Below are 19183 nucleotides of genomic sequence, written 5' to 3'. Positions count from 1 at the left end.
CCAAAAAGTCTGGAAATACAGGGAAAGTACTCTACTTACTGTGGGTTGTTGTTTGTTGTTGTTGTTGTTGTTGTCTTTTGCTTCTTTCTTTTTGTTTTTCTTTCAGATTAACACCTGAACTCATTGTTTTAAATTTCAAAATGCTTCACTTGAAAATATGTCTGGAGGTTGAAAAAAAATCTGAGTTGAAAATGTGATCAACATACTGTGTAACAATGAACTTTATTGGATTCCCTAATAATGATAAAATATCCAATGTTGCTCATGCCATACACCAAAAGAAGAGGCTTAACTAGAATCAACTGATTATTTTAAGAAAGCTGGAGAAAGTTGATTGTGTGGAGAGACGGGAAAGTGAGACTGTAAGAGATAAATGGGAATCAAGACAGTTAAAATTTACCATATGGAGCCTGAGAGATAAATGTGGGGACAGGAATTCTGTATTCTGTGGGTATGTTGGGCTGGGGCATTTTATCAGGCCTCACCAGGTCTGAGAAGAAACATCCCCAAGGCTAGCCATCTCTCTTTGCTTGAAATTCTTGCTCTTGGGAAAACCTTCAGGATTGCTAATTCCTGCTTTCCAGATATCTCAAGCCTGGGAAAGGGAGTACTTTGGTTCCGATTTGGGCCTGAGGCACGGAAAAGATTTATGTCTTCTCTCAGCCCTTTTTCTAGTTTCAACTTTCCTTCCTAATATGTGTGGAAGCGAAGTAAGCACAGCTGATATTTGGAATTTTAAAGCAGAGTTCCATTCACTGCAGTTCAGAGATCAAAATATTAAACATGTAAATCCTCCTCTACCTTTCCTCCCCTCAACCATGGAAACCCGGTATTTCTTAAACTTTGGCAATAGGGGAAAGTGAGCAGGCAGTGTCCACCCTTAGACTTGGATGTAAGGAAAGTTAGCAGCACCAAGACAAACGGCTCTCTGACCCTTTCTAGCCACCGGACAGCTATTGCTGAGCCCTCACATTTTGGTAGAGAGTTAGCATAGAAAATCCATGTCAGGTCTGACCCTGGAGTCTCTGTAGTGGTGGAGAGATGCCGGTCAGGAAGGTCTCACTTACATGCTTGACAGAGGTCTATAATCTCTACTTCCTAACAGCAAAAATGAAGGACTGGTCAACCATCATCAGGTACCCTCTGACCCTTTACTTTTGAACCATTGATACTTTCTTCACATTTATCCAAAAATCCCTTGATGTTTATTTCCCCCCAAAACATAGCACAAATATTCAAAGCAATAAGGTATACCTATCCAGATGATAAGCACTTGCTAAAATCATTTTATCCTAGAATATGTGGGTTAGCAAATCAAGCAGACCTGTCAATGTAAACAATCAATTAATTACAATTCATTATAACTTGTATCAGACAACATTCTGCCGTGGATTTGGTTAATGGCATCACTTTGCAGTACTCTCTGAGGGTACTAACAAACTAGTTTCTGGATCTGCACGACTGGTGATTAGATTCCATAATCTGATGAATTCACATACAGGCATACTCCTTTTTGTTTTGATGTCTGAAATTCTGGGTTTGCTTATTAAGATTTTATCTTTACAATGTTACGTATCTACAGGCACTTTTAGAACAAGATTTGGACCAAACCCTAAAAAGGATGAAAGCATCACTCAAATTCCATGTGTTTCCAAAGAAATAAAAAGAAATTAAAATTTTTAAGTAAACAAGTGCAGTTTGAAGGAGACCTTGCTTTAACATCTGGGGTCTGATAGATTTTTCTGTTCACATTTCTATCTTATTTATTTCACTTTCCTTTAAAGTGGGAGGTGAGTTTGACAGCCCTGGAAAGAGAGGCTCTAATAGCAGTGTCAAGGGCCAAGGATTGAACAAGCTTTCGTACGTCACCCCTGTGTCTCAACAGGGCTGTACCAAATGTCTAATTTTAGTATCTGGCTCAACACCAAACACCTGGAAATGGCATTCAGCCAGAGATGAGCACAAAGCTAAACAGTGGGTGAGCAAATGCATCTGTCTCCTATTTTCTCCTTCTCAGCTATTAGGTAAATAAGGTAGTCATTAGGTAAATAAGGTATTTATTAAATGATGACTTATGCAAAGCCTACAATTTTAATGTTCACATTTCATCTTACCAACATTTATAAACTCCTCAGCAAGCAACATTTTGGTAATATTTGTTATAAAAACCAGTTTGATTTCCTATTCAATGCTATCTTTGACGGAGAATTCCAACCTGTTTTCTTCTTAGAGCAGAATGCATACATGAAGCACATCAGGGGTCACATTTGTTGAAATGGAAAATTCAAAACTGGTGAGTTTTCAATTGCTGGTTTCCTCATGAGCATGTTCCTGTCCCCCTCCACACATGAACATGTCAGAGCACTCAGGACTCCTGACTCCATGTCTTCACCCACAGAAACCACATTTCCTCTGACTCCTTCTCACTTCACCAATCCACAAACCCTTTAACTACCCCTGAAATATGGAGATATTTCCCGACATCTCCACAAATATAACAGAAAGCTTTTGTGGTCTCACGTAACCAAACTTATAACCATACGCACGCCTCGTGTGACCAAGAAAATCACTCATCTCTCTAGAGTGTCCGATTCAGGATTCTTTGCAATAGACCACAGTACATGGAATCTGAAGACTAAATGCTGGTGCTAAGGACTTCAGGGGCAGCAGGCACATACACAAAAGCAATGAAAGCCATGCCAAATTTTATTTAGTGCTTTATCTTTTCAAGTGTATACCTGTTTACTCATTTTTAAAGACTCTAAATTTTGCTTGCTCTCTGGAGGGAACATGTGGCTATTTCCCCTTGGTCTCACAAGAGTTCTGCATAAACATGATTTAAAACAAAATTTAGTAATATAATTATGAGGTCATAAACCATACATATTCTTAATGAATCCTACATAAATCCAGGAAGCAGCAATAAGCAGTTTTATCCTTGAGTATTATTAATAACAACCCTATAGCTTTAAAGTGCTTTTGCATAGTGTATTAATATCTTCTGTGCACCTCCTTGGGTTTCTCTTCATCTCACCTATCCAGACAACAAATTGGCCACTTGGTTTGTGAAAGATCTGGTCAGTGCCCCACAGGTGTATGTAGACAGCACTTTGCCTCAGAACCCCATCTCTTGCTTCCCACTGTGTTGAAACCTCATGTTGGGGACAGGGAAGGAACCTACCGTCAACTCACATATGTACAATCCAGAATATGGGGGAGTTAACACCAGGTATTAGCTTCCTGGAGCCACCATAGTAAAATACCCCAGACTGGGTCGCTCAAATAATGGAAATGTATTTTCTCAAAGTTCTGGAGGCTAGAAGTCTGAGATCAAGGTGTGCACAGACTGGCGTATCTCTGTCCAATCTTCCTCTTCTTGTAAGCATGCCAGTCAGACCAGATTAGAGCCCACTCTAAGAGTCTCACTTTGACTTAAATCACTTTTAAAGGACCAATCTCCACATATAGTCATTTTCACAGGCACTGGGGCTTAGGGTTTCGACATATAAATTTGAGAGGAACACAATTGAGTCTATAACACACCCCATGGGGGACTAACGGAGGAAGGAAACTGATTGATTAATTCTTTTCTCATTCTTCCTCTAGGAAGATGTTCCTGATTCACATTTCACGTGAAGGCTTTCAAACAGGACTTGGTGATCAAGCAAGCAGCACTTATAGCAATGGCCTGCTGGCAACTCATCTTTGTGTTGACTCTGTTTCCTCCTATTCCTCAGTACTTCCAGTTCCCAAGATCACAAATTCCAAAAAAACTTGCACTGAGGCTCTGCTTCCTGGAGAGCTCAGGCTAAGACCCGTAACAAGAACCATGGCAATTACGTCTTCCTGTTATTGCTTCACAAACAAAGAAACAAGAGAGTCAGAGGAGAGTCAGAGTTAGTGAGCTACAAAGTGAGAACTTTGACTTAAATCTTTTGATACCCAATCCTGCATTATTTCTCAGGTATCATAATATCTCCTAGCAATACCTATGCATAATCAGATAAATTTAAGTCATTTTCCCTACCAATTTTTAAAACTGTTAAAATGTACTAGAGATAAGAGTAAATAATCTACCTCCCTATTTTCAAATGCTACTTTTTCCTCTTTCCCCAAACCTAACAGTTTGATATTTCTTTTTCAAAGCTTACCTATATCTGAAATTATTCTTTTTTTCAATAGAAATTATATACGTTACAATCTTTATTGGTACTATCATAAACTATATTTTTCCAAGCAAACCACATCTCACAGTCAAATTAGGGAGGCTCTTATATCTTAATCAAAGCTTAACAGTTTAATCGTTCATTAAATATGAGAGTAATTTAGTGTCCTACTATGCAATCATTATTGTTTCCTGAAAATCTGATGTGATGAGGTATAATAATGCATACTGAAATATTGCCTGTGGAAGGTTATTTATTATTTCTCCTAGCTAAAAACATTCATAACTGAAATTTATTGGTCCATACTCCCTTCATTATAAATATTTTATGTTCTGCCTCAGGGATCCATGTCTTAGCATTTAAATGTCTCAATCTTGTGTCAGTAACAGGAAGAACAAGTTCACTGGGTGGAATTTTTGCCCTTTACTTCAGAATGTTACAATAATAATAGGCTATAAATATGTTATAATTATGCCTTTGATCACTGCTGTAGTTTTCTCGTCTGAATGAATTAAATTCAAAACTAAAGCTGAGCAGCTCAACAAAAATGACAGTTCTCTTAAACTAAGATTTTACTGAAAGCCGTATTAATATAATGAAAATATTTAGAGTGGCCAGGATAGTAAACCATTTTTCCTATTCTACCTTAATGTGAACTAGCACCTGTGCTCATCACCACTTTTACACATCAATAGCGATTTACATTTATCTGAGGCTTTACATTGTTCAAATGAGAAAACTGAGATTCAGGAATTACATGTGCACCATTTTTGTTTTAATTTTTTGAAATTTTAATCATGAGATACAGGAAAATTGCACAACAGTGTGAATTTTACTCCTCTGTTTTCTGCAGAGGTAGGAGGTGAGGTTGTGGAGAAGGGTATATCTGAGAGGAGAGGACAGGAGTAGGTGACAAAACAGCAAACGACAGGTAATCCTGGTTGGAAGAATAGGGATGTGAGACTGAGGGAAGGTCCTGCATCACTTAAATTCTCCCAGGTGTATCTCCCTGGGTAAGGCCTACAGGTTAACTGGGAGGTGCCTAGAATTGCTGTCATCTTCTTGGAAGTCCCAGCCAGCTATGGGACCAAGAGTTGCCCTCACTGATATAAGGCTTGTTATGTCACATTCATTCATGAATTTATTAGACCATACTTGTTAATCAGAAGACACTTCCAACATCTTTATCTCACTGGTTCTCTTCTAAATAAATTCTGGACATAAACTTATTTTGAACTTATATTGAAACCACCCTACACAAGGGAACACACAGAAGGAAGAAAAACTGAATTTCATCTCAGTGAATATTGAAAGGAAAATTGTATCCTGGTGTTAAATTATCCATATAGGAAATACCTGAAGAAAGGGCTAGCCTTTCAGTGTATATAAACATGTTGACAGGGAAAATTCCTGAATAAGTATTATGTAATTTGAGGGGAGGTGATTTTTGATAGTTTGGACCCAGGGTTTCATGAGCACTGAATTTTTCTGGGCAATACTGTGAGTCTACCTGTCCTCAAAAGTATTCCTTGAAACAATGGTACCTCAGGTTTACATGAAAAGAGTATGCTGTGATCACACTGTCAAATGCTGATTCCATGAAACATTCTGTTGACAAAGCAAGGTTGAGTTTCTTGCTTACCATGGGAAGAAAAATAGCTGCTTTTAACAGTCTTAGTAGCATCTCAAAGTGGGGAGGACAAAGTAGAGATATGAGATTTGGGGAGTCTGGTTAAAGGTGGGTCTGACTAGGACTGCAAAAGGTTCATCATATAATAGGATTGGTTAACACAGCATGGATTTGGTTTCAAAGAGACTCTTGAAGAGTAAACTCTCTTTTGATGCTTTATTATCCGAGAAAGGATATTTCACTGATGAGGATAAATGAAGTATTTCTATAAAAATGGATTTTCTTGGAGTTCCTAAAATTAATAATCATTTTTTTTGCAACTTTAACTTACTGAACAAGTTTCCTGAAGAGTGAAACCACCTAATAAAGATAGCCATAGTAAAGTCATGTTAGAGTATAGACAATAAATTAGTAGCTGTAAATGGTTTTGGTTCTCAACATAAATTTGTTAATCCCTGGGTTAAACAAAGCTAAGCAAATATTTTTACAGTGGTACTTTTCAAAGATTTTTTATTATGTGAATGCACATGTAATTTTAAAGGAAGGAGTATATAATAAATATTTCTATTTTATTCTGAAAATAAAATCTGCCAGGACTAGTATCTCATAAAATATAATTGCAGAAATAGTGACCAAGACTTTAGTATAGTCATTAAAAAAAATGTAAATATAAAATCCAAATAGAGGAGTAACTATAATCTCAATTTGGCATTTCCCTGCACACAGGCATGAATGTCTTTTTTTTTTTTTTAATGTTTACTTATTTTTAAGAGAAAGAGAGAGAGACAAAATGGAGCAGGGGAAGTGCAGAGAGAGAGGGAGACACAGAATCTGAAGTGAGCTCCAGGCTCTGAGCTGTTAGCACAGAGCCTGACGCAGGGCTTGAACTCACAGAGGGTGAGATAATGACCTGAGCTGAAGTCAGAAGGTTAACTGACTGAGCCGCCCAGGTACCCCCAGGCATGAATGTCTTAAGCAGCCAACACAAAGGCACCCAGAGATGAAATTCAGTTCCTGAGTTAAAGCACAATCAGAATGCATCAGTAACTGAAATAAAGGCTCAAGGCACCAGTGGCTTGAGGAGGAAAGTGAAGCAGATGATATAAAAAAAAAAAAGAGGAATCCTTCCAACAGATATAGTTGCTTAGCTAATAAAAAGAGTCATGGATCTTTTTTATGTCTTCAATTTACCCTACAGTGTCAATATTGAATTGTTACACAGAAATAACACTCTTATTAGATGCTACTCTTCTAGGAGGTAAGAAACACTGCTTACTAAAAGTAAACAACAGTTAAAATAGCATTTTATCTTCATGCACACATAATTTGAATGGTCATACAGAGTTTTGATATTTTCTATTAATCCACAGAAAAGTATAGCTATTATCAATAACAGGACATCTACTTAGTCTGGGATTGGTAAATACCACTGCAAGATGACATTCTTCATTTGATAGTGAAAGTATCAGTCACACTGTTCTGACATTATTTGAAAAAACAACTAAGTGAGGACCTTTAGAGAAACAGTAGAGGCAGTAAAGCAAATTTAAAATATCAACTAAAGCCCCTCCCCCGCTTGTGCTCTCCTCAAAATAAATAAATATTTTTTTAAAAAAAAAAAGGAGGGAGCACCGAGATGGCTTAGTTGATTGAGCATCTGACTTCAGCTCAGGTCATGATCTTGCAGTTCCTGAATTCAAGCCCCACATTGGGCTCCTTGCTGTCAGCCTGTCAGCGCAGAGCCCACTTAGGATCCTCTGTCCCCCTTTCTCTGCCCCTCCCCAGCTTGTGCTCTCCAAAAAATCGGTAAATATTTAAAATATCAACTAAAATATTTAAATTAACTATATATTAACTTGGGCGGGGGGGGGGGGGGGAAGATAGGCTTGGATTTTATGCCAGGAAATACTGAGTCAATTCCAGGAGATACTGAGATGATTCCAGGAGTTCACATAAATGTAATTCCGACTGTGCAATTGCAAATGAAGCCACAGAGGAAGAAAAAGTCCAGATATCCTACAGAAACCAATGTGGTTGCTGAGCTCAGATTTTAAAGGGACATATATAAAGTCCAAACATCATTGGCCCTTTTCATGGCTGTCCTAAGCATGGTGATGTATGCAATTCAACAACTGCCAAGAAAGCATGGAAAAGTAATTCAGATCTTTACAGAAGTCTCTTAAGAGATGCTATATAAAAATACCATATACCTTCTCTTTATTCCTCATCCATTTTCATGGCAGGTGCTTCCCTAACACTAAACATCTTTCTGGATTCTTCCCTTTAACTGTTCCCTAAAACCTTCCATTTTTAGTCCAAACTCAAATGCCTATAACCACTTATTTTTCTAGGGCTTTTTCTGTTAAAAATCAATTTGGTCTTTCTCTGTTCTAAGGACCCAAATCAAAATGTAAAAGCCTAGCCCTAAAGATCAAAAATAATAAAGAATTCTCTTAGAGCTATAGGGAAGTGGGAGGCTGACCAAAGTCTCTAAATATTTATGTTAATATCTTTGTTTTCTCAACATTTTCAAAAGATGAGATAGAAAAAAAAAAAACATACCTAAGAATTCCTATTAGAGAGTGGCACAGAATCAATAGATTATGGAAGTCTATGACACCAGATAAACTGGTTTACCAATGAATCAGTCAATCAATCAAATAAGCTTTTTTATCCTTTGATCAGAGCAAGTAGAAGGTAAGGAATAAAATGTGCTCTGTTTGAAATCATTAATGACTAATAACAAAAAAGAAAAAGAAAACTTTTGTTTGTATTGAAAAAAGATAAAACATTGATAGGGAATTCATTGGAGTTTCAATGCAGGAAAGATAGGTTAGCTTCTGGTCTTGAATTATCTCAAAAGGTCTCTAAGGAACTTGCAAACTAGATCATTAAAGCAAACATTGGCAGTGAACTTTCAGGGGCTGTCAAGAACGATAAAGGGTAATAAAACTGGTGATAGGCAAATGCCAATGAATTTTGCAAACTGGGATGAAAGGAGATTTGAAAAATTAGAGATAAGAGTTACACTGATTTCATCAGCTAAGATTTTAAAACTTTTTATAAAAGACTATGTTCAGAAAACCTAAAGAAGCCATGATTAGTAGGAGCCAATAAATCATACTCTTCTAATTTCTTTCTTTATAGTCAGGGTCCTGGCATGGAACACACACAACCAGAGGGACACTCAAGAAAATTCATAAAGGAACCTCTTCGAGAGCATGGGGTATGGTTAAAGGAAGTTTAGAGGGACAATGAAGCAGCTATGGAGAACTAGTACCATCCCATGCAGGACTGGCTACACAGTTTGCAGGACCTAGGGCAAAATGGAAATGCAGAGCCCTTTATTCATAATTTATTAAGAATTTCAAGACAGGGACCAAAGAGCATCAAACCAAGCACAGGGCCCTCTTGACCACACAGGTTGCAAACCTTCTGCAACCCTCCCTGACCCTTAGATTTCAAGCACAAAGGAGGGAAACACATAGGAGGACCTGGAGAGAGTTATAGTTGTATCTTTAGCTGAAGGAGAGGAATTGGTAGAAAAACTGAGCCACTTATACTAAGCCACTGATTATTGTGACTGTAAAGACAGGGATCTGGAAAAACACATACCTTAATCTCATTATTTTCCTGCCCTTTTACAATTCCTGACTGAATAGAACGATGGAATCTAGTCAATATAATGCTTCCAGGGGCACGAAGCAGGGTGGAGAGTGAGTTGGAAGAGTCAGGAAGAATATCCTGCACACCTTTATAAAGGGACTATGCCATTACATCTGTAAAACCTGGTAACCTTAGTCTATAAGGACTTTAGGAAGGTGTTTGACACAAGTTCTCAGGAACTCCTTTTGGACAATATGGAGAAATATGGTCTAGAGCAAAGATAATTATATGAATCAATAATAGGTCAAACAAATATATCTAAAGTCTACTGAAAATTAGACAAATGAAAACCTAAAGGGAATTGTATGTGCATCACAGTTCCTTTACTTGCTCCTATTCAGTTCACTTTTACTATTGATTTACAAATATAGAACTGCTTATCAAAGCCTGATTTACAGATTGCTGAGTGGGGCAGTGACTAACCAGGATGAAAGGATTAGAATCCAGAAAGGATCTTGACATGGGATGAAAAAAAACTTGGCCAATGGAGCAACTGAATAAATCTCATAGTAGTAAATCTTGGGATTTGCTCTCAAGTTCAAAAAGCCAATGGCACAGGTTTGGCACAGAAGAGACAATACGGATCAAAGGCAAAGTCAAGGTGAGTCATGAGTGTGATGGATTCTCCAAAAAGGAGATTAGGTTTCGGGCAGCATTAACTGAACAAAAGAAGTGATAATCCAAGCCTGGAATTACGTTTATCAAACCACACCCAGAGGTGCACCTGGGTGGCTCAGTCGGTTAAGCCTCTGACTCTTGGTTCCAGCTCAGGTCTTGATCTTGTGGTTTCATGAGTTCGAGCCCCTTATGGGGCTCTGTGCTGGCAGTGTCCATCCTGCTTGGGATTCTCCCTCTCTCTCTTTTTGCCCCTCCCCCCGCTCATGTTGTTTCCATCTCAAAAATAAATAAACTTAAAAACTACACCTGGAAATTTTGGTTTATTTTGAATGCCATATGTGGCTTGTGATGTACTCTGAGAAGAGGACAGGAGAAAAGACTTAGGATCAACTAAAACTAGGACCAACCACAAAAACTGATCTGGTTTTAGTAACTGATGTAAATGACAAGTTAAATGTGACAGTATTGAAATTATTGAAATTTTCTTTGATCAGCAAAGAAAATAAGAGCAAAAATCATAGATGAAATCGAAGATATGTATGAGTAGATGAGGCAACTCTTGCCTCCTCAGTTCCTCTTCCTGAATTTGCAGAGTTAAGAATCCACCCCAAAAGAAGACCCTAGAACCAAAGACTCACTGCCTTTTGGAAGGGAAGCGGAGAATTTTCCCACAGGGATTCACTTTATTATCATATAAAGAAATTCTTGTTAGGCCACAGTTACATACTTCTGAATTCTCTTTCTTATTGTGTCACTATGCCTATTTGAAGAAAAAGCCATGTACTAACACAGAACATAAATCATGCCTTAGTAGTAATAATTGAAGAGATTGAGGGCTAATAACAAAAGACCACTCAGGAGAGTAATGGTATCCAAACTGTATCCAAATATATTAAAGACTGCCATATGGTAGAATAATTACCATTGTACTTTACTAGTTTAAAGTATAAAACAAGACCTTTTTTTCTTTTAATCAGAGAGAGAGATGTCGTTAATGGTCAAATTTTCTGAAGACAAAATGAACTGCCTTGGAAAGCAGAAGGTTCCCCATAACTAAAAGTGAATGCCATAGTAACACTGCCTAGATTACTCTTTAGCAATGTGTTATTTAGGCAGTTCCAGCATTAGATGGGTGTTTAAAGTATTTTTAAAAATCATTTATATAGTTCATTCTTTCATTCAGTAACTATTTATTGAAAACTAGCCATATACACAACATGGTCCTAAGAACTGAGGATACAACAAATAGAAATAAGCCATTTCCTCATGGAGCTTAAATTCTAATGGGATAGGTCGGTAATAAATAATTACTGAAATGTCACAGAGTAGTGGTAAATGTGGTGAAAATAAGTAAAGCAGGGTAGGGAGCTCAGGAGAGAGAAGAAAAGAAAGAAGAATGGAGAGGATGGTCAGGAAAGGCCTCTCTAGCCAATGAACCCATTTCTTTATCTACTAAACTTCTCTAAATCTCTAATTGTGGTCTCTTCTCAAGGATCTTATCATTTTTCTTCCTTATGTTAATTACCCTCAAAATGGTTTAATCTTTAACTCCTAAATGGAAAATAACTTTAACTTTTAAATGCAGAAGAACTTAGTAGTAAATCTATTATAGTGTAATTTACAAGCAGGATGTGCCCAATACTTACAATTTCAATTAGAACCATGATGTGGGCATCTTCATACATCTTGTACACAGTATACTCCTCTTTCCTGACCAAGTAATATTTTGTAATATTTGGGCTCAGATCTGTCTTAATAATCTCAAATTGTTATTTCTTTGAGGAGGGGGAACAAACATTTGTTTATGTCTGTTGCCCATCTCCCTTTCATCTATGCCATTCTATTTATTCTATGAATAAATAAAATTTCCTGATAATGAATTGGAAATTTTAAGTTCATGACACAGAAGGAATTAAGATATTTCGATGCCAACATTTAATCAAATCTACTATTGGACAAAAGTAAGAAAATAAAGCAGTGTTATACTCCAAGCTTCAAAGTTAAGAGGAAGACAAAACAATTGGATTATAGACCCAAATTAGACACATACACAAAAATATCTTGTGGCCTTAATTTTTTTTTCTTTTTATTTCTGTTTTCCTTCCTTTCTTTCCTTCTTTCCTCCCTTCCTGCCTCTCTTCCTTCTTTCTTTCATTTTTAACTACTATTTTTAAATAGCTGAAGTACAGGGAGGTATTTGGAAGGTCAGAGGGTTGAAAAGATCACTAGGACAAAAAAAAAATTCTGTTAATATAATGTGCTAACAGGTTGTTGTTATACAGTGTACTGAGGTTAAAATCACCTTACAGAACATTTACTTTTCCAAATACCCGTGGCATCAATAACACCTTGCAGAAAGAGTCCTAGTGAGGTAAAATTAATTGTGCACGATCATACACTTACTCTTACAATAAAATAATTAAACAAATGGGCATTCAGTTCAAGATAGGAGAACTGCATAATTCTCTTATTTTTCTCTTGCTCCTGGTGACACTGAAGTTACAGGGGAAAAAATTTAAATAAAAATTAGCAGTACTGGAAAAAAAGAGATTCTGATGACATCTGGAGAAAATACTAGAAGAGAAAATGCAGACAACATCTGATCATTGGGGAAATCACAGCAGGGAAACTATGGTCTCAAATATCCTAAATAGAATAGAAAAGGAGTCTGATTTTCCAAGGGATTCTCAAAGGTTCTCCATGCTCAGAGTTACAATTACAAACAGCACAACTAGACTGTAAAAAAATATCAGAGTAATTAATTATATAATCACACTGGAAAAAGGCATGACAACTAACTCTTACTCCTCTTCCTTAGGAATATAGAACAAATAGCGATGACCCAAAGATAAAACCTAAGAGCTCTTCACATATCTGTACAGTCACATTCCTGAAGTTTCTGGCTCCTCTCACTGCTTCCTGACATGGATGAAATACCACACTGCAGGATTTCCCAAGCAGTAGCTAAACAGTCTAGATAACCCAACCCAGTTATAGAGGAGTTAAGGTTCTATGGGATAAATTCTAAGCAATGGCAGACAGGATGCGGGAGGGTACAAAGCAAGAAATAAGTCCTCTTTCCTCACTCCTTGGGATGGACTTGTTTGAGTTTGAATTTGGGGCAAGTAAGCACATCTGCCTTGCAAACTACTGTGTTTTACTGTGGTTGGTTGTGAGGTACAGCTAGAATGATAACATTTTACCAATAATTATTCCTTATTCCTCTCTGTTCTGCTTCCCTTTTCCTTTATTCTCACAGCCCAGGCATTGAACTTCTCAAATAAAGAGCATCAGCACTTAATCGTTTGCTCAGGCTCTTTTTCTAAGAAACATTCTTAGTTAAATTGTTCCCCTCCACTGAAGATATATTTACATCTTAACCCCCAATATCTCAGAATGTGACCTTATTAAAAATGGGGTCATTGCAGATATAATTAGTTAAGAGAGGTCATGCTAAAGTGGGGCTAGCCTTTAATCCAATATTACTGATATCCTTATAAGAAGAGGAGATGAGACACAGACACATAGGGAGAGTATCTCATGAAGACTTAGAAATTGGAGTTAACCTTGCCACAAGCTAAGGAACTCATGGGTCAACCAGAAACTAGAAAAGACAAGAAAGGATCCTCTTTTAGTTCAGAAGGAGTAAGCTCTTATCAACACCTTGATTTTGAACTTCTAGCTTCTAGAACTGGTAGATAATAAATTTCTGTTGTTTCAAGCCATTCAGTTTATGGTAATTTGTAATAGCAGCCTCTGAAAATTAATATAAGGGTTCAAACAATTAGTACCAGAAATTCTAGAACATAGATCTTTGGGATAGGATTTTGGAGTTAGATGCTCATCTGCCTGAAAGCAAGAGAGACACAATTGCTGGTGTTAAGTATGACCCTGATAACTCATGGCAAACAATGGCATCACAATTAAACTTTCATCAGTGGTTAACTGGCTTGAGGTAGAGGTGAAAGAAGGGGGCCACGTATCTGCAGTGCTTAATCACTGTGGAGAAAATGACAGATAAAAAGATAGTGAAACAAGCTTTTAACAAGGCCAGATAACTTTTAAAAAGAAAATGATAGACCCAAGGCAGTTTATTACTAACTTAAAGCATTCTCAGAACCCAGAGGGCTTCTGTGGCACCCTTAAAGGAGATTCTCATCTTTTGAAGCCTCAGGACAGACTGGTGAAAATAAAGAACAGAATTTGATGATAACAATGTTACAACTGCAAAGGAAACTAATTGTACAGCCTCAGGAGTTTTCCCATGTCAAAGCCAGGACTCTGATAGAAAAGATTGAGACCCTCAGATCTGGCACAAGGACACTTGGGAGGATAAGCTTAGGAATCTTGACTCCTGAACTCTCCAAAGTTCTCCTGGCTGATAGAAGCAGCCTTATCTTCCTCACCAGACCAGGACAGCCTCTGCTTGCCTTGGGACTATTTAATGACTGCACTGAAACTGGAAATTTGCAAGACCCAAAGATTTGCCCTCAGAGTTTCTCACTGCTTCTAGAGCAATAACCAAGTCAGAACTTAGCACAGTTGATTACAGAAATGCAGTACCAGCTGTCATGTTAAAGGCATTTCAGGATCTAACTAATAATATATATCAGCTGGGAGCAGATCTTGAGAGAGTTAAATGGAGACAAGAGTGGAGTTTGGAGTTTCGGATGGGGAGAATTCAATGACATGGTCCTGACCCAAGACTTGTATTCAATGTTATGCCTTCTTTTTTTTTTTTTTTTTTTTTAACATTTTCTTTCTTTCTCTCTTTCTTTGAGAGGGAAAGAGTGTGCGTGCAGTGGGAGAGGGGTAGAAAGAGAGGGAGAGAGAGTCCCAAGCAGGCCTCAGCATTGTCAGCACAGAACCTGACTCAGGGCTATCTCCCTGAGATCATGACCTAAACCAAAATCAGGAATCCAACTACCAGACTGAGCAGCCCAAGTGCCCCCGAGCTCTTTTCATTTTTTCCTTTCTCACTACCTTTCTCCCTATTATCATTTAAATTATCATTGTTAGGATATGTAAATAAATTATAGTCCGTCCATTCAATGAAATTCTATTCAGCCATATAAATGAATAAGCTATAAGACATAGCAAACGTGGAAAGATATGCTTTAGACACCAGAATGTACCACCAACTCCATTCGTTTCAATAGAATCTGTGTCCTAGCTGTTAAGGTGGTAATTGGTTGGGACTGTACTTACTAATAAATTAGCCCACCAGCTTTTCCGGGAAACTCTGTTTTCTAAGGAACTTGATTCAAGGTAGATGTTTGTAATATAAGGTTACATGAAAAAAGTTAGTTACAAGATATTACGGAGATGACAAATTTAATGTGACAAAATGTATAAGTATATACATATTGAAAAATATGGTTTGAAAAGGTAGAAAAAGAAGTCTCAGTGGATATACCTCCAATTCTTGAAAATGAGTAGAAGACTTTGATTATTGTTTATTTTTGAGAGAGAAAGAGAGACAGAGTATGAGTAAGGAAGGGGCAGAGAGAGGGAGACAAGAATCTGAACCAGGCTCTGGGCTCTGAGCTGTCAGCACAGAGTTCAACAAGGGGCTCAAACTCATGAACCACGTGATCATGACCTGAGCAGAAGTCAGACACTTAACTGACTGAGCCACCCAGGTGCCCCTGATTGCTTATTTATACTTCTCTATTTAAAAATTTTTAAGGTCATCTATTACTTTTATCTATTATATTATATTCGTCTATTATATTTATAATTTTAAAGAATACTAAAAAAGAAAAAAATATAAAATATGCTGATATGATGGTATACTACTTTAAACTGAACATGTTGCATATTTTCATATTATTGATAAATAATTTTAAGAATCAGAAGCAAAACAGTTGAAAAATGGTCATTATTGGAAAATGAGTTACATAAAGTAAATGTTCACATTTTTTCTATGTGCTTAACATTCACTAGTCCTAAATTGATATGTTTCTGTACTTATAATAGGGAATACAATACAAATAAATGTTTTTCAAAGTTGTATTTATACAATCCAAAAGGAAATGCAAATCTATCAGTTAACAGATTTAAAAAAAAATTTTTTTTTAATATTTATTTATTTTTGAGACAGAGAGAGAGAGCATGAACAGGGGAGGGTCAGAGAGAAAGGGAGACACAGAATTGGAAGCAGGCTCCAGGCTCTGAGCTGTCAGCACAGAGCCTGATGCGGGGCTCAAACCCACAGATTGTAAGATCATGACCCAAGCCAAAGTCGTACGCTCAGCCGACTGAGCCACCCAGGCACCCCAACAGATTTTTTTAAAAATCAATGTGAATAAACAAACAAGTAGATGAGAACTCCTCTTAAAAATGTAACTGAAACAGTATTTATTGCAGTTGTGCTCTGAATAAGAGTATTTCACTTGTTGTCTGAAGACAGAGCCAAACTCTTTATCTTTGAAAAAAAAATTAAGCTCCTTAAGAAAAAAAACTGAAATTGATCTCTTTGGTATAATCTGATAAGATTAAAATTATAATTTTCTGTAATTAAAATTTAGGCATATACAAACTATTGTGACATCCTAATGAATATAATACTTCTTTAGCTATCCATACGTATGTGTTTTTAAGATGCATTATAGGGGCCTCTTTAAGATACCATCATAAGTTGGCTTAAAAATAATTTTCTTCATTTTATGCTGAAAGTGAGAAAATCTCCCACAGAAAGGGTAGCATGTCTATAAAATAACAGAATATTAACAGAAGGTGCTTATATAAGTTATTCGAAATTGGTTTTAATGCTATTATTTAGTTATTATCTTTAAAATGCAAAATAAACTTAAGCCACTTTATTTTCATAAAATAAAATTTTCAGTTATACACTGCTGAATAATTTCTATTTGATTTTTTGGCAATAAGAATAGATCATTGATTTTAGGGGTCCAAAAGTAAATTGCTAGGCCAACATAGACTATACTTTTGTTTGTAGTGAAGGTAAGAGACTTTGAAGACACTAGAGAAGGAAACTGATTACTCACACATTGCTGGTGGGAATGTAAAATGGTACAGTCACTCTGGAAAACATTCTGGGCATTTCATAAAGCACTAAATTTGCAACCATCAAAACTCAGTGATCACAATTCTAGATCTACCCCAGAGAAATGAAAACCTAGGTTCTTGCAAAAACCAGTACAGGAATGTTAACAGTAGCATGTTTTTTCATAGCCCAAAACACGAGACAACCTCTATATCCTTCTAAAGGATGAACAGTTAGGGGTGCTTGGGGGGCTCAATTGGTGGCTCAGGCTAAGGGCTGAGCATCGAGCCTGCTTGGGATTCTCTCTCTCCCTCTCTCTCTGCCCCTCCCCTGCTCATGCATGTGCATAAACACACACACTCTCTCTCAAAATAAATAATCATTTTAAAAAGGGGGTTAAAAAATAAGTAAATAAAGGTGGATGGTTAAACTGACTGTGGCAATTCATACCATAGGATACCATTCAGCAAATAAAAAGGAGACAAAGTATTGATATATTTGTACACTGGGGTACTCACTTCCCAATACAGAAAACAGGTGGTTAGGGTTTATATAGTGGACACTCTGAATGAATCTCCAGAGAATGATGTTGAAGGAAAAATTTAATTCCCCGAAGATATATACCATACAATTTGCATTTATACAGAATTCTTGAAATGGCAGAACTCTGGAAATGGGGAATAACTTAGTATTTGCCAAGCATTAGGGAAATGGGCATAAGGGAGGTGATATAGTGATGAAAAGGCAATGAGAAGGATCCTTGCAGTGAGGAAACGGGCTGTATATACAGTATATGGAGGTCTGGATCCTGGTTATTATACTGTATTACAATTTTCCAAGACATTATCCATGGGGGAAAGTGAGTAAATGGTACGTGGGAATACCTCTGTATTATTTCTTACAAAAGCATGAGAATCCACAATGAGAGCACAGCAATATTTTAATGAAAAGAAAAAAGAATAGAGTTGAACCCTCTAATAGTTGAAAAGGGCCTGAGTATTCTGACAATCCCTGCTTGGATATCTTGGTGGTAGATCAGTCCCCACGGAGGTTCTCCCTTGGGAATATCATCTCCCCCCCCAGTGGGGACATTCCCCAAATGCCGAGAGTACCCGAGATGACTCAGAACAACCAAGACAGCAATAAAGTTCTCAAGCAGAGGTGGAAACGCATACAGAAAGCAAGAGCCAGAAGCAAAGAGGAATCCCCAATGTGACAGTGGGCCCATTAGTGAGAGAGACACTGATTAAAACAAACAAACAAACAAACAAAACCAACCAACCAACCAAACAAACAAAAAACCTGAGGTGGACGGGATGCGCCCAAAAGTGCGAACTGATAGCAGTCCAAACCTGAGGTGCTGGAAAGCACCCACAGCCTGGGATCCACTGAATGAGAACACACACTCTATACTGCAGTGGGGTAGGTTCCCTCTGGGGTTTTGCACTTCCCCTCCGCCGGGTGGCGCTTGGTCTGGCACAGGAGCCTCAACGATTCAGAGGTCACGTTCTGGGCCACGTCAGCTTTGGCGAACGGGGTCCTCAGGACCCTGACCCACCACATCCCTTCTCCTTGCTGCTCAGGCCCCCAGTACCATGGACTAACCCGCCTAGCACACTTGCCCACCCACGCCCTGTCTTTCAGGTGCACTTCTGCCCTTCCCTTGACTTCTCCTACCTGCCCTGAGGAAAGGCTGGAGCTGGGCCATTGCCCTGCCCTCATTCACTGTGGCCTGTGGGCCTGAGAAGTCCTGCAGCTGCCGCACCACCAGTAAAGGGTCGTCACGAGCAACTCTGTCCAGCGGGCTGTATACAAGGACCTGGTGCTCCGACTGCCGATCCTCTCAGCCAGGAAGCTAGAGGCCAAAGGCATCTGAGATTGTAGCGGGACCGGCTGCCGCAGGGCGGTAGGTGGGGCCGCAGGCACGACTGCACCCGGAGAGGCCGGCCAGTTCGGCTCCGCCCATCACCGGACGCTCTTCCGCTTCCTCGCGCATGCGCAAGGTCCCAGTACATGAAGGATACCCTGGAGGAGCTGTGGTGTGGCAAGCGTATCTGGATGTGGGCCTCACATTCCTGACCCTGGGGCCTTTCC

At 38.1% G+C, this 19183-nt stretch overlaps 1 long non-coding RNA gene across 1 annotated transcript in view; it reads right to left on the bottom strand.

Moving 5' to 3' along the window:
• LOC125911232 (uncharacterized) overlaps window positions 1-19030 on the bottom strand; it is a 51112-nt gene extending 32082 nt beyond the window's left edge. Inside the window, exons 1-2 of the long non-coding RNA XR_007454291.1 lie at window positions 18767-19030; window positions 40-161 (exon numbers count right to left, since the gene is read on the bottom strand). This is a non-coding gene — a long non-coding RNA (uncharacterized LOC125911232). The remainder of the gene's footprint in view (window positions 1-39; window positions 162-18766) is intronic.
• Between the last annotated feature and the right edge of the window lie 153 nt (window positions 19031-19183).

This window comes from Panthera uncia (assembly GCF_023721935.1).
Source record: "Panthera uncia isolate 11264 chromosome C1 unlocalized genomic scaffold, Puncia_PCG_1.0 HiC_scaffold_3, whole genome shotgun sequence".
Classification (NCBI taxonomy): domain Eukaryota; kingdom Metazoa; phylum Chordata; class Mammalia; order Carnivora; family Felidae; genus Panthera; species Panthera uncia.
Note: the sequence above shows the minus strand (reverse complement) of the source record. Positions and strands in the feature narration are given on the sequence as shown.